The 15,577-nt window shown below is 40.5% G+C and overlaps 1 protein-coding gene across 4 annotated transcripts in view; it reads left to right on the top strand.

Annotated features, from left to right (window-relative positions):
• Positions 1–2,278, top strand: part of CTPS2 (CTP synthase 2) — a 64,238-nt gene extending 61,960 nt beyond the window's left edge. For all 4 annotated transcript variants that reach the window (XM_017812312.1, XM_017812311.1, XM_017812310.1 and 1 more), the window contains one exon: positions 784–2,278. The gene's annotated coding sequence lies outside the window, so the exon portion shown is untranslated. The remainder of the gene's footprint in view (positions 1–783) is intronic.
• Positions 2,279–15,577: the final 13,299 nt, after the last annotated feature.

Raw genomic sequence — 15,577 nt, 5'->3', positions numbered from 1 at the left:
TGAGTTTCTTCTGGGATTTTCAGTTTATTTCTTTTTCCATCTCATGTACCACATATTAAAAATAATAACCCATCCCAAAATCATGAGAGCAGAGAACAGAATGTTAAATGATTTCATGACCTGGTACATATCGATACAGTACTGATGCATGTTGTAAAATGACCAAAAAATAAGTAAGCAAAATGTTCCTTTTCACTCTTGCCTGGATCCTTCCCACCTCCAAACGTCACAATGGTTATGTTTCTTGAGACCAGCACAAAGTACGGGACAGCCCCTTTAGCTTTGTCCTTACTTTGCTTTATGAATGGTAGTTCTCTGTTTACTGTTGCAGCTCTGGCTTGTTCAGTGTGTGGATGAATGTACTTTTGTGATGCTTTTAAGCGGTTATCAGTAGTCAGGTTGATTTTGTTTGCACGTGTTACTGGTGGATACCAGTTGTATTCAACAGAATTACTCTAGAAAGTACTAAAAAACTAAATCTGGATATAAAAGAAGGATAGAAGCATTGGTTCATTTATTTTTATCTCGTAGTTAATTCTACCCATTAATCAGAGCTGGGTACACATGTAGACTATATTTAGCTTTGTGGTTTTGTTTTGTGCTGTTTGAAGCAGATGAAATGAATCTACTTTAGTATTTACCATAGGACTACTTTGGAGTCAGTCAGCAGCTTTGAGTGAAAATTACATAAGCGTGAAATAAACTGAGTTAGAGAGAAAATGTTTTTAATCATTGATTTTTTTACATTTATTTTTTCTTCCCCTCCCTCTTTTTATGTTACAGAAACTTGGGAACAAAACAATATTGAAGAAAGTAGAAGAGTAAGCTGCTTTCAGTTCTCATACTGTCTCCTCCTCTATGGCTTTCAGTAATTCTCATTACAGATGACAGTTTAACTGTCCTGTAGCAAAAACAGTTCTGTGTAAATGCTGTTTCTCTTTAAAAGTTACAAAACAGGTGTGCACCTTAGCTGTTAATCATTATTGATCTTGTTCTATGTTTCAGAGTGATCTCAGGTGAATATGTATTAATTCACTAGTTCACAGCTGTTCTTGATTTGAAGAAAGATTTGACTGGTTTCAATTTGCCTTAGAACAGGAAGACAAAACGCATTAGTTCTTGGGAGTGAGAGGGAATGCAGTAAAACATTTAAGGGAAAATTGTCTTATTCTTGAGCAGTAGAAAACTGTTTCAGATTTGTTTCCCTGTTAAGCTTGTATATATATTTTTTTTTTAACTTTTTTTGCTGTTCAATATGTACAAATGAAAAATTGTTGCTATATTTCAGCTCTTTGTGATTGTAATAATTAATGTTGGATACACATTTTTTCACTTTGCTCTTATAAGTGATTTGATTCCACATAAGTTCATTTGCTCTATTTCTCCTGGAAGTCTGGTAATACTGACCTGCAAAATTACAGAAGTGATATTAGAAGCTGGTTTTGTATTTATATTTTGTAAGAGAGAAAGTAAATACAATCATATTGAACACTTGTGTGAAAGTTGTAGAAGAACCAGTCACAAACCTGGAGTGTTTTCTAGGATGTTTTTCTGCATCCAGTGACCACTCCATTGTCACAGCACTTAATCCCCAATAGAATACAATGATGTGTTTCAATTTAAAAATCACAAGTTCTTCCACTGCATGCAAACAACTGCAAGCAGCCCTCCAAAGCCAGGACTGGAGCCTGAATCACTGAGACAGGAGAGGAAGGCGAGAGGTGCTTTACTGGGTGTAAGGCTGGATCCCATTAGCAGTGGGGCATCATCAAACCTGTCACAGAAGCTGGACCTGAGCTAAGTAACTGATGGGCTCCAGATGCCTGGAACACACTTTCCTATAAAGAAAAATTCTGAATTCTGAGTGTCATGTTTCATTTTGGTTTTGGGCAAAATGACTTTTTAAAAATTCATCAAAAATTAAATATCTGCACAAAATTAAAAGGCACCATGTCCCTTATTACAGCTTTGTTAAACATCAAGTTTGAAGCTTTGCATTGCTCTAGGAAATCTCAGGTTACACAGCCAGTTTATCTCTTTAGTAAAAGAAGCTTTAATGATAGTGAAATATAAAATGTATTCCTATGGCATTACTTTTCTAAAGGAGTTTACAAATGTGTGCCTTAGAAATAGTTATTGACAGAATTGATGTCACTGTGTGTATTCCCCACTGAGAGGCACTGGCTACTGGTTTGTGAAAAGTGAAGAATTTCCTAAGATTGTCTATAATGTGCAAATGTATTTTCAAAATATTTTCAATAAATGGTATTATTCAGAAGTGTTTGGATACCTAGTAAAGAATCATTGTGCCAGTTGTGAACTGCGGTGTCAAGGAGGGAATTGTTCATTTAGTCGTGTCCCAGTTGTATCGTCTGTGAGAAACTGTCTTTTATCCAAAAAAAAAGAGTATCTCCTTTGAGCCTGTAGATTTTACTAGCCTAAAGATAGCTAGTACTAGCTAAACTACTCCCTTTGGGAAAACCTGACTGTAGATCAGTTGGGTGTGTTGGAGGATGACATTTAAAATCTATGCCTGCCTTACCCAGAAAGTGGTCCTGTGCTGATTCACCAGCTACATTCATATTTTCCCTCACAGCAAGTTTGGTAGCTTGGTTGAGTTGGACCAGAAGCTCTGCTTGTTTTTAAACAAGGGGAGCAGCATCTAAGTTTGGATGTGACTGCGCAGTAGGTATTGCACTAACTGATATTGTGGAGAGCCATATCTTACTTTTTCTGGTAAAGTACTGCATCTCAGCAGCACAGGTACCTGTTTCACTGTAAGCTTTACAAGTGAGGTCCTTCAGCACCTGCCTTAACATATTTTAATATGTACTCGAAACCTCGAAGCTGAGGTTTCTTATGCTTATTTAGCAGTTCAGAGAGATAACCTTCATGTGCTAGTGTAATGCCTGCAGAGGTTGAATCTAATGGATCTAACTGATACATATATCCAGGTTTTCCTGAGACACTGAGGAGGATTTGCTCAGCCAAACAGACTATTCCTCATGAGGGAGTACTTGTGGAAGGGTGTTGTCATATTAATATCCCACAAAAATGTGACTTTGTTGATTTAGAATGGTACAGAAGAGGGCTTACTGCCACCTAGGATTCATGGGACTCAGGCATACTTCTCCTGAATTCCTCTGCAGACATCTAAGCCCTAGTTTGCCAGGAGAAAACTAGAAGTTTTGAGCAATAGCTTAAAAGTAGAGGTTGAGTTCTGTGCAAGATTCTGTGTAAGCAGGAATTGTAGCCCCAAGATAAAGGAAGTTTTCAGGAAAGAAAAGGCAGATTGACAACAATCACAAGGGCAGGGGCTTGCTGCCCAGAAGGATATGGAGGAGGTTAAGGGAGGGTCAAGTGTAAGAGTGTGATTTTCTGGTCTGAGCTAACCTCCTCACGGGAGCTATGTTACAGCTACCACAGCAAGTGAAAGGTTCTCCCTAAACTCTGTGTGTATCAGTGACAGTAGGAAGTGTGATTACAGCATACAGGACTTCTGAGCCAGGTTGGCTACAGCTAGCAGCAAAGCCAGATCGGCATGGAAGTGAACAGGAGCTGTGGAAACCTGTGTGGGACTGGCCGAAGCTCATTTCCTGCAGCTTCACTGCTTGCATATGTGACGTGACTAAATCTGTTGAGAAAGGGATTAGGGTGGAGCAAGGAGGTGATCAGACTAATGTTTCTCTTGGGAGAGCAGGTGGCCTCCTCCAGCATCCTGCGGAAACTCACGCACTGCAACATGACAGGGGAAGTAAACATGTTCTAATTGTTTCTGTACCTGGGACTAAATAACACCTCATCCTTGCATGCAAGAAAGAGAAGGCTTCTTCACTGGGAAACTGACTTGAAAGTTGTGGTGTATTTCTGTGCTTCAGCATTTTATCCCACATAGTGCTTAGCTTTTCCCTGCTAGCATAGTGAATCAGTGACTGTTAGCTCTGTGATAACTTCCAGGCAAACTCTTCCCCTTACCACTTCACCCTGTCCCCACTGTTGACATGGTCAGCACTTCGTTCAAGCATATCACGCATTTTCCCAGTGAGCAGCCTTTATATTTTTGATGGTTATGAACTTAGTATCTCAGATATTTCTCAATTAGTTGGGTTCGCAGTACTGTCTACATTTTTCAGGTGTTCAGCTGTACCTGAATTGGTAACTACCATGTGATAACAGGATGAAATGAAGTAAGGACTCATCTAAAATAATAATATGAAAAGGATCTACATATGTTCTACTGTATAGGAAGTTCATATTTGTGTAATTCCCCTAAAATGACTCACAATATTTATGTAAGCATCTATTATATGTTCAAAGAAAATGTCTATGTTGCCTCAACTGGAAATTCACTCTGAGTAGCAATTCCAGATATGTTGATTTTCCAATCTTTGGCTGATTCTCTTGATTTTATCTGTAAGCTTTCTTTTTAAACACTTTTTTTATAAAATGTGAATTAACTTTTCATGGATCACAGAAGTAGACTGGTTCTGTTGGTCTTTATTCCTATACAAGTGAGTCATCTTCAGTTCTATCTGATTCCTTTCTCCTTAAAATATACCTCATGGATTGCAGGATTTAACATCCTGCTCTGACCTAGCTGACCTGCTGCTAGAGTAATGTCTGTTGAACTGTCTTTCATCTTGTGAAAACTGTACTTTAATCTTTACGCTTTGATGGTTTGTTTGTGCATGGGATATTTTCTCTGCTTGTAGCATCCTACTTCATGTGAGGAAATTGGTTGTCTTACTGGACTTCTGGTAACATGCTCTCACAGGTTTGGATCAGAGCCTAGAAAACCAGCTTTGCCTGAAGTGTGGACATTCTGTGTTTCAGAAATGCTCTTGGGAAGGCAAGTCTGTCTTTTCTACCTCTGTGGGCTCTCTGTTAATAATTTAAGAGACTTAAAAGTTGGAAGCTGCTAGTGAAGTTAACGGTAGCATAGTTTGGATAGCCTAAGAATTGACCCAAGTCTTTGAATAAAGCATAGTCCGAAACTCCATATATTTAAAGGAATATTTAGGACAGTCTGCTCTAAGCTTCCACATGACATAAGCTCACCCAGTAACAGCTTCAATAACCAATGATTTCGCAGAGTCAATCTGAGAAATAAAAATATTACCTTAGTTGTCTTTTAGCTTGAATATCGCTTTTGCTACATTTAGAACATGCTCCTCATTGTCTCAAGTATAAATTAGCAATTTGGAGAAATAATGTAGTTTTGGAGCAAACTCTCTCCATTCACTATGTGTGATTGGTTTCCCACAGCAGCTGTTGTGCACCAGACCTCAGATCCTTTTGGAGGAAATAAAACTGAGGATCTATTCCAAGAGCTGGTGTGATTCAGTTCTGAAACCACCTGGAGAAGCACACTGCTATGGATGCCTCCAGCATTGTGTGTTTGCCAGTAGAAAGCTCTCAAACCATCAAGTGTTCTGTGACACCCAAAAATGGTTCCTATCCTGTATGGATATTGTATTCACCGTCCTATCAGCAATTTTTTTTTTTTTATACCGAATACTTCCTCAAGCTTCAACACAAGACACCAAGCTCTGAGTTGCTGGGAACATATTTCCATGTAAGACCAGAAACCAGGCAGCACAGTCCTCGAGTCACCTTGGATGGGTCTGATCTAGGTCCTCTTTGAGCTTGTTAAGCACTCTACTTGAGTGATGGGACATTATGCAAAACGCAGCGTCACAGATAATCCTTGTTTTAAAACAGGTGGACCATGCTTATATAAGCACCTGCACAGTATCACCTTAGTTAAACACTGATACCTATATGTGAGCAACTCACTGCAGGCTCCTTTTGTACTCAGCAGAAGGACCAGGTGCTTTTCAATCATCCTTAGTAGATCAGATGAATAATGCTTCTTTCTTGACATGAACCTGAAAGAAGAGCCTGGCCCAAACAGCTCAGATACCAGTGTTTGGTCAGATGATTCTGTTCATCATGTGTAGGTGCTGAAGTGGGGATTAGTCATTACCATCAGCTCATCATTACTAATCAGCTAGATGTAGCTGGCTCCATGTTTTGGGAGGGCTCTGATAAGCAGGCTCACCCCTGGACAGCTGAAGTTTCCCCAGAGTACAACATTCACAGTTCCCTAGGGCCTCAAACCCATCTTCGTGTTAGTTGAAGCCTTAAATTTAGCAAGCCTTTCTTGCCAAAGCCCAGCAGGACCCTGTCCCAGTGTCTCCCCAGCACCTCTGACTGCTGTTAACTGGGACCAGTTCCATGCAGCAGCAGCAGCAGTAGAATCTGCTGTCATGTGGTATCATGGAGTGTGCCTCACTCCCTCTCTTGTGGAATAATAGTCTGTTTCCCAGAGCACTCCCCCAGGATGTAGGATACATGACCAATTTCCTCCCGAGTTTCAGAGGCAGCCAGGCCCCCTCTCCATCGGGGGCTGCCCACTCCGCAAGGTAAAGGCCAGTTCTCAGTGCCAGTGTTCCTTGCTGTCATAACATTAGGAAAATCTGCAAAAACACCCACTAGTTCTATGTTGGAGAAACAGCAAGGATATGATTCTGTAGGTGAGGCAACAGGAGGTTCCTTGGGAGGGAGGAAGGGAGAGCACCTGAGCCCATGTCTTTAGACTGCATATGAATTTAAGAATAAAAGACAGAAACAGTTGTTGCCAAAGAAGCCAAAGGACAGGACTCCCATTTGTTAAGCCAGTGCCATGGCAAATAGGCTTTCTCTTTTTGGCCAAATAAGTCTTGAGCCCTGTTCTCTGGGGTGGCACAGACTGAACAGGAAAGAGTGACAGCACCTCACCTCTTTTTCTCTCCTATGGCTGGAACTTGCTGCATCATTGCTTTGTCCATCCGCTTATTGTCCCTGCTGGCCCATGAGAGCCTGTGCCAGCTTTTTCTTATGCCAGCCTCAGGCAATAGCTTATTATGTTTTCCTGTGCTGGATGTGCTACTCATTCATCTGTCCTACCCAGGATTTTAATTGAGTTTATTCCAAAAAGGGATAGAAAGAAGCTTGTACACATAAAAGAAAAACTGTTCTGAGCATAGTTCCAATGCCTGGAAGAGCTTGAACTCTTGTTAACATACCTGCCTAATAATATGCCTTGGTTGAGTCTCAAGGTTTGAGAAGTTGAAAAGGCATACAGAATTTTGAACAGTGAAAACATTAACTTCTAAGGCTTGTGGCTGGCTAATGTACTTTCCCTGTGTTTAGTCTTGGGATCATAATGTGGCATCATTTACAATGCTTGGTCAGTACTAGTTTATAGTACTCCTAATTTAGAGTTGTATCTGTGTATGCTATTTTACTGCTAACATCATTATTATTGCCAGACTTGTGTATACAGACTTACAGGGGTACCACTCTTGGGAGCATCTCCTTTCAGTTTTACACAAACTTTAAGAAAGAAAGGTTTTGACCAGCAAACATTTCTATCCAGCCCATTGAAGATACAAAGCACTCCTGGCTATGTGAAGTTAGACAGCAGCCCAATATTGTGAGCAGGAGAGAATCAGACCTCCTGGGGGGCATGAATTAGGAGTCTTGCTTCACACGTAACTAAGTGAATTAGGGATGAGATTATACATTTAATGATCTGCTTTTTACTTAGAGTAAAGCAGCTCTGAGTTCACTGGGGAAAAAAGACATGATTGCTTGTTAATTTGAGAAGTGTGTAGAAGAACTCTTGGGATTGCTTTAGTTGAGACTTTTGACAGAAAGCTTATTACGGCAGGTCAGAGGAATCATACAAAGTTCATGCTTATGTACTTTTCATATTTATTGTTTCAGTGATGCAAATTTAAAAGTTTAATTAAGAGCATAGGTTAAAATATGACTGTGTAAAGTAAAAATCTAGGTACAAAATAAAATGTGCCATTGACACTTCTCTGAAACTGCTTATTCCAAGATAATGTTCAACAACAGTTGGTTGTCTTGTTGCGTGAGGCAAAGGAATATGTGAGTGTAAAAAAGGTAAAAGACAGCTACCCAGCCTGTTTGCTTTGTTCTTTAACAGTAAGGAGCCTTAATTTACACGGCTGCTAATTTTTGTCATTTTTGTTTCTACTGTGCAGACTTAAAAATTTCTGGTAATATTTGCTGTAGTGTTCAGGAACATGAACCTGATAAAAGAACAAGTGTCTGCTTCTATTTGAATTAATACCTTCTGCTTTGCTGACTCTTTGACACGAGTTAACACTTTAGCTGTGAAGTTAGGAGAAGGAAACTTGAAGGCGGATGTAACAGTTTTCATGAAATGAAAATACTTACTTAGAAGGGTTCTGACAAGCTTTAGGGTCATCTGACAGAGAGTTTATTTACCTGAAATGTAGTTTGTTTTTCCAAGCAATATCTCTCAATCTAACAAAAACAGTATTCCCCACAAATCCTGCCTCACTTTACCCTTGGTCCATCATTGCTCTGACAACATTCCAGTAATAATTTAGAAGCATTTTTCCTCTGTCTCTTTCTTCTCCAGGGTGTGATGCTCTGTTACCTGGGTTTTATCCTTTAAAGTAGTATTCAGTTTTTTAAAGGCTTTTAGGTACGGAAGTATATAAAAAAGCATAAATATATCTATCATCAGTTTCTCATTTGTTTGTATTGGGTTTGTGGGAAAAGGTTTTGATACAGGATGGCTACAGGGGTGGCTTCTGTGAGAAGTTGGCAGATGCTTCTCCCATGTCTGATAGAGCCAGTGCCAGCTGGTTCCAACTCTGCAGACACCAAGGTCAGTGAAGGGGGGAAGAGGAGGGGCCCCGGGTGCTGGAGTAGCTCCATTGCCCTTTTCTGGACTTGCTCCAGCACCTTGATGTCTGTCTTACAGCCAGGGACCCAAAACTGGACACAGGACTCGAAGTGCAGCCTCACCAGTGCCAAGTACATGGGGACAATCACTGCCCTGGTCCTGCTGGCCACTCTATTTTTGATACTGGCCAGGATGCCATTGGCCTTCTTGGCCACCTGAGCACATCTGTAGTCCTCTAGATGCCCAAAGGCAACATTTGGTGCCCTCTTTTCAGGTAAGCTGAAAATGGTAGGGGAAATTTATGCTAGAGTGCATTAAGAACTTAATTGCTTTATAGTTAAATTACCACAAATGATCTTCTACTGCCAATTTACAAGTAAAGATTTGTGTATTACGGTGATGAAAGCCCAACTTTGGAGAAAGACCTATGTATTCTATCTATTTAATAATACAGGACTGAGGTGCTACTACAGGATAACCATTTTAGTTGCCTGAATTAATAATTATTTAATAATGCATTCGTTTATTAAGAATCCAATTCCAGAACATAATCCAGAATTTCCCCTCCTCGCATAAAGTGAAATATCGCTACTTCTTTCCTAGTTTTAATTTATTCTATTAAATAAAAATTTTTATTACAAGTAAGCTTTTTAAAAAAAGATGCATGCCACTCATATTCTTTGTAGGGCAATTCCTTATTAGGGGGAACCTGCAACATTCTTGCTTTCACACAGTCTGGTTCTCCTTACTACCAACAGGGTTTTTTTGCTATTTATTTGTAGGAGAATCCAATCTGAAAGTAAAATATATGCTTCTGTTCTTTTATATACAGTTGTATTTAGTCATCTAGAGATGGGCAATATCGTAATGACATATTCTTCTGAATATCCCTTTGATTTCAGTTGCTACCTCTAAGCAATATATTTTGGCTTCGGTTTACTTCCCACAGCCATAGAGACTAGAATCTCATTCTGGCTTAATTGAAATAAACAAAGCTAGTATTTTATACCCAGGGAATGCCCTTTCACAGTTTCCGTGGCATTTTAAGTCCATATACTGGATAAACCTACTCCACAGTTGCCTTGGTCTACTTCTAGTCTAATCTTCATCAATCACAGTGTCCGTACTGAGTGTCTTTAACATGCAACCGATGGGGAACCTGCTGTAGTAAAGATCCCCCTGTCCTCTCTATTTTAAGCTTAGAAAGCTGAGAGATATCTATCTCAAAACAGACACATTTTGTGTATTAGGATCTGATGGTTGGCCCCAGGTACTCCCCTTGGACAATGCTTGGCCTTTTTTAGAGGGTCACTTGAAAAGCAGTTCCTTATAAGCTAGTATAGCTTATTAATGCAATGCAGTGTTATCAGATATTTATATGGAAGAATAAAGCAAAAATAGAAGTTGCATATATATAATTTGTCTTGCAGTAAGTACCAGGGAAAGCAAAAGAGGAGCAGGAAGGTAAAACCTGGGAAAATATCTCCATGGTATATTTTCTTCTGCTGCTTAAGCAGATCATGTCTAATAAACATTGCAGCAGCTGATGTGCTGTTCTTACTTGTCCCAAGTGTTACAGACAGCTGTGGAAGATGTGTATTTTGGAGCTTGGTGTGCCCTGTTTGAGCATTCTCATTACCATCAGAGATGAGGGGTGAGCCCCAGAGCAGTTGCCTGTGACTTCAGGCCAGAAGTGCTCCTGCCAAGGCTTGCCTTGGTAGCAGTGCAGGTCATCCCAGCCTGCCCCTAGCTGATGCACTTGCCTGACTCCTTCATGCCTTTTGGCAGTAATAACTGCATTTTACCCTGGTATTTTTGCCTATTTCCACAATGTTTGGGGAAACTTAACATTTCTGACACCCAGTGGTTCTTTGTTACGAGAATTTCTTGAAAGTTACGAGAACTGACAGACTGGGGAAGAGATTGGGAAAAATGCTGCAGTCACTGAAGTAATTTTTTTCTTATGAAACAGGACAAAAATCATTACTATCCTTGTATTTTTTAACATCCCAAATCTCTTATTATGATCACAGCCTTATGGCATGTCAGTGTGACAGAGCTCTCGTAATAAAGATCTTATAATCTGTTTTAACAAGATAGACAGTAGAGATCAGCAATTCTGAAGTGTTAAATATATCACTTTAGAAACAATTATGTTTTCAGAATTGGAGTCCAGAAGCGGCCTACTGTCGTATATGCTCATAGTCATTTCCATTTAGTGCAGATTTGAAAATCCAAATATTGAATTTGGTTATGTGTAATGCATTTGGGGGAAAAGAATATTAAAAAAAAATGCAAGTGCTAGTCTACCCTATGTAAAACTATACCCCAAAGGCCAAATTACGCTATAATGTTACTTAACAATGCAATGAGCTGTAAAATAGACAATTTTTATGCAGCTGAGCCCTCAAGCTTATTTTTCCTTCTAGGGAACTGCTTTCCTACTGTGGAAACAAACAAGTGACTAATATACATTGCTTTTTTTAATGTTCATAATGCTGCTATCATTTTTGACCAGGGAGGACAATAAGATAATCTAAATGATATAGATCACTTGTTTTCTTCCCTAATAGGAAAGAAAATGAATGGCTTTGTTTTGATGGCTTTATTGCCTGCAAGATAATGAAATATCCCAGCATGGATTTCATTAGACTTTCTTTAGTCTCATTATGATACACACATTAAAAGGCTATATCTCCTCTTCAATGTGAATGGTACCAGATATTTCAAAGATTTTAGCACACTGTGAAAATCCGGGCATGGGTGTCACAGAAACAATTGCTGTGTCTTTAAATCAAGGCTGGCCTTGGCCATGAGAGACATAGAAGCACTAATGCAGTTTATCAAAGTGAAATAGCTCATGATGCCATAGGTATGAGGCTATGAGAGCATTGGTGTTCAAACTTTATCATTATTCACAGGATTCAGGGTTAAAGAGCATGTGCTGCTTACATATCTGGGTCTTTGCACTGGTTTTGTTCACTGGCTTCCAGGGCATGGGGAAGAGCACAGGTCTGTCCTGTCACCAGCAAATCCTGCGCATCAAGACAGTTGCAAGGAAGGACTTCTTAAGACATTAACTGGGAAGCAGTTTAGCAACCTGGGATTTGAAAAGATAAGGTTGTAGTGTCCTTCAAGCAGCCATATTGTCTGTATTCTCATCCCAAGGATGAAAGGAAGAGACTAGGACTAGAGGGAACAGAGACATATGAGCCCCATGGGGCTTTTTTCTGCTAAAGCATCATGTTCTTATTATGAACAGCTGCATGTTCTATTTCTACAATGATGACAACAAATGCACATTGAAATAAGACTAGGAAGACACATTGTATAAAACAAGAGTAGTCTCTGTTTGATGCTTACATGAATTAGAGATATTTGGAGCTGGAAGTATGATAAACCAGAGGGTAAGGTGACTTTAAAAAGTTGGCAATTCCTTGTAAATCTCTATATTTTTTTTGGCTATTGTTCATTGGGAAAAAGCCTGAGACAGTTATGAGGTTTAATAAATGCCTTTCAGATGCAAGGGATCAGAAACCATAGAAGGCCACAGAGGAGTGAGTTGCAGTAAGTAAAATAAAAAGAAATTAGGGCTGAGGAGAATTCGAGCACCAGAAGGCATCAAGGTAGTGGGCTGTGCCATAGCCAATGTTTTATCATTTCTTCCTTTTCTTGTGATCTCTAGATCAATTATCTAGATAATTACTAGCTCCCATCAGTGATTATTTTCTTGTATCAAAGTGTTATAACAATGTCCGAAATAAAATACCTGGCAGCAAATCTCTAATGAACTAGTGTTATTAACGCTTCCTGCTGAGGTCTCCTTAGGGTGGCCCATACACTTTCTAAATCCAGGCATGCCTGCAAAGGGGTGACAACCACAGGTGTGATGCCTGCCTGGGCTTTTGCCTCCTGAGTTTCCTTCTTTGCCATGGAACAATGTATGTGAGGGGCTTCCAGCCAGGCTTGACCACTGCTGGCATCATTAAATATTGTGACTTGAGATGAAGATAGGAAGGTGGGTTTGTGTTCTCTCCCTCTCCTTATACTTGCCTGAAATGGGATTAGTCCTTTGCCATGTCTGGAACCACAGAGACAGCTTTCTAAAGGTGTCTGGGGAATGGTCCTTGCATCATGGCTTTCCCACAAGATGTGAGTCAGTTCAAAAGCTGCCCTGAAAAACCTGAAAAAAAAATCAGGTTGTCTGATAGCTAGCATAGATTGAAACAAGTTTTCAGTTTTGGAACCGGTTTTGTGAAGAAAGGATTGGAATACTTAGAGTTAAGAGTGTTTCCAGTTATTTCATAGCTCCTTTCCCACCACTGTGGATAGGGAAGCTGAAGGGAGATCATGCAATACTTACAATGCCTGTCTCCATGACTGCTATAGACAGGTAGCAGACACATCAGTGGCTCTATCTGATGAATTAAAATAGCAGAAATGCCAGGTTGGACTGATGGCTGATCTTCTTCTCAGTCACAGCTCTGCATGTCTGATTCAGTATTGTACAATGACACCTGCTTTTTAAGAATACTGAAGCCAAATTATTTTGAGATGAAACTCAGAGAGAGAGTTCCTGTCCATGTGCCACATTCTAATGCTTTCCCTGTGTCTGACCTTTTTTGTTCAAGCAAGTTTATGTTACTTTTTTCCAAAGCGTGACTTAATTCATGTTTGAATTGCCTTTGTTTGGTTTTTTTCATGCATTTTCAGAATACCGATTCACAGGAGAGGAGACAAAGGGAATAGGCTGGCCTTCTCCCATAACAGACAGACACTGTAGGGAACCCTAATATGAATGAAGAGTGGAGATTACTTTGTTCATCTATTGGTCTCCATCCCGAATGTTTGACAGCTACTGAAATACAGCAGCACCTGTGTTTTCCTCATTTTTCTTTTTTTTCAGCATTACATGGACTAAATTTTGACAGCAAAGAGATGCTGTGGAACATAATCTTTGTGCTCAGCACTTGCACTATGTAAGTTTAGGCTGGAGACAGATGACTCCTACTGGAATACCTGTGATGATTTCAGAAGTGATTGCTCCCCCAGGTGGATGAAATATGAGGCCTTTTTGTCCACCTCTCAGCAGAGTAAACCAGGGCAGCTTAAACTTCAGATTCACAGAATATTCTGAGTTGGAAGGGACCCACAAGGATCATTGGGTCCAACTCTAAAGTGAATGGCCCATATGGGGATCAAACCCACAACCTTTGGTGTTATTAGCACCAGGCTCTAACCAACTGAGCTAATCTCAGGGTCAGACTGTGTTCTAGTGAGTATTAAACCAACCTAGCATCTAGCACAAGACTGATTAAGAAGAACTCCAACCAATTCTCCTAATTTCAACCAGGAAGTATTCCTCTCCAGCTGGAAGGTGATACCGAATGGTTTGACAGTCATTTCTGCAGAGTATGTGTGACCATGGCCAGATTTACTTTGAAGTCCCCACCCAAGAAAGTGAGGAGAAAGATTTTGAAGACAGTCCTTGGATGGTTGAATTTCTCAGATAAGCAATGAAAAAAACCAAGCCCAAACACACAGCAAGTCAGATAATAAAATGTTCAGTTTTATTTCTTCCACAGTGGCCTGAAAAGATCATTAGAGCGGATCATCAAGGTCTGCTCTGACAGCTACTCCTAAGCTCACTGGGACTTAAATGGGTTAGGAGAGAATTCCCTTAGGCATCTTGGCGACAGAGTTATTGATGGCTCTGTTGCATGGTTGGATAAAGCTTGGTTACCTCTTCTGTTATGGGCCAGGAATAGTCAGCACACATGCCAGAGGAGAAGAGGAGGATTAATAACAATTTAGGTGCTTATTCTGCCTTATTGTCTTTTTAGTATGTATTGATTAGAACTTTGCTTTTATAAGAAATATTCATCATTTTTTTTCTGTCACTCACAGAAGTATTCTCTCCTGCCTACTTATGTGCCATATTGTTTGCTTCCTTCCAGTCCTCCTTCCTCCCCTCCTCCTGGCTTTCCTCATTACACTGAGTCAGCACATCTTGGACTGCATTGAAGTTGCTGTCTGGCTTGCACCCAGGGAACTTTCTCCACATGGAAACCACCTTGGAGAGGACACTGATATGTATGGTAGCCTCCACAAAATATGGACTTGGGCTACCACCTGGGTGCTTGTCTCAACATAAAATCATAAAATAGTTTGAGTTAGAAGAGACCTTTAAAGATCATCTAGATCAAAGCCCTCTACAGTGAGCAGGGATATCTTCAACTAGATTGGGTTATTCAGAGCCCTGTTCAGCCTGACCTTGTATGTTACCAGGGATGGGGCATCCACCATCTCCGGGCAACCTGTTCCAGTGCCTCACCACCTTCACAGTCAGGAATTTCTTCCTAATATCTAATCTAAACCTACCTTCATTCACTTTAAAACCATTACCCCTAGTCCTATCACTACCTGTCCTTGAAAAAAGTCCCTCTCCAGCTCTCTTGTAGCCCACTTCAGATACTGGAAGGTGCTATAAGGTCTCTCCAGAGCATTCTCTTCTCCAGGCTGAACAACCCCAACTTTCTCAGCTTGTCTTCATAGGAGAGGTGCTCCAGCCCTGTGATCATCTTTGTGGTCCTCCTCTGGACTCACTGAAGCAAGTCCATGTCCTTCCTATGTCAGGAACCCCAGAGCTGGATACAACACTCCAGGTGGGGTCTCACGAGAGTAGAGCTGAGTGGCAGAATCCCCTCCCTCGACCTGCTGGCGACACTGCTTTTGATGCAGCCCAAGATAAAATTGGTTTTCTGGGCTGTGAGCTCACATGGCTGGGTCACGTCCAGCGCTTTTTTTGACACCAGGGGTTGCCCTGATCCAGGTGCAACACCTTGCACT

The sequence above is a fragment of the Lepidothrix coronata genome, unplaced genomic scaffold (assembly GCF_001604755.1).
Source record: "Lepidothrix coronata isolate B3197 unplaced genomic scaffold, Lepidothrix_coronata-1.0 Scaffold35, whole genome shotgun sequence".
Lineage (NCBI taxonomy): Eukaryota > Metazoa > Chordata > Aves > Passeriformes > Pipridae > Lepidothrix > Lepidothrix coronata.
Note: the sequence above shows the minus strand (reverse complement) of the source record. Positions and strands in the feature narration are given on the sequence as shown.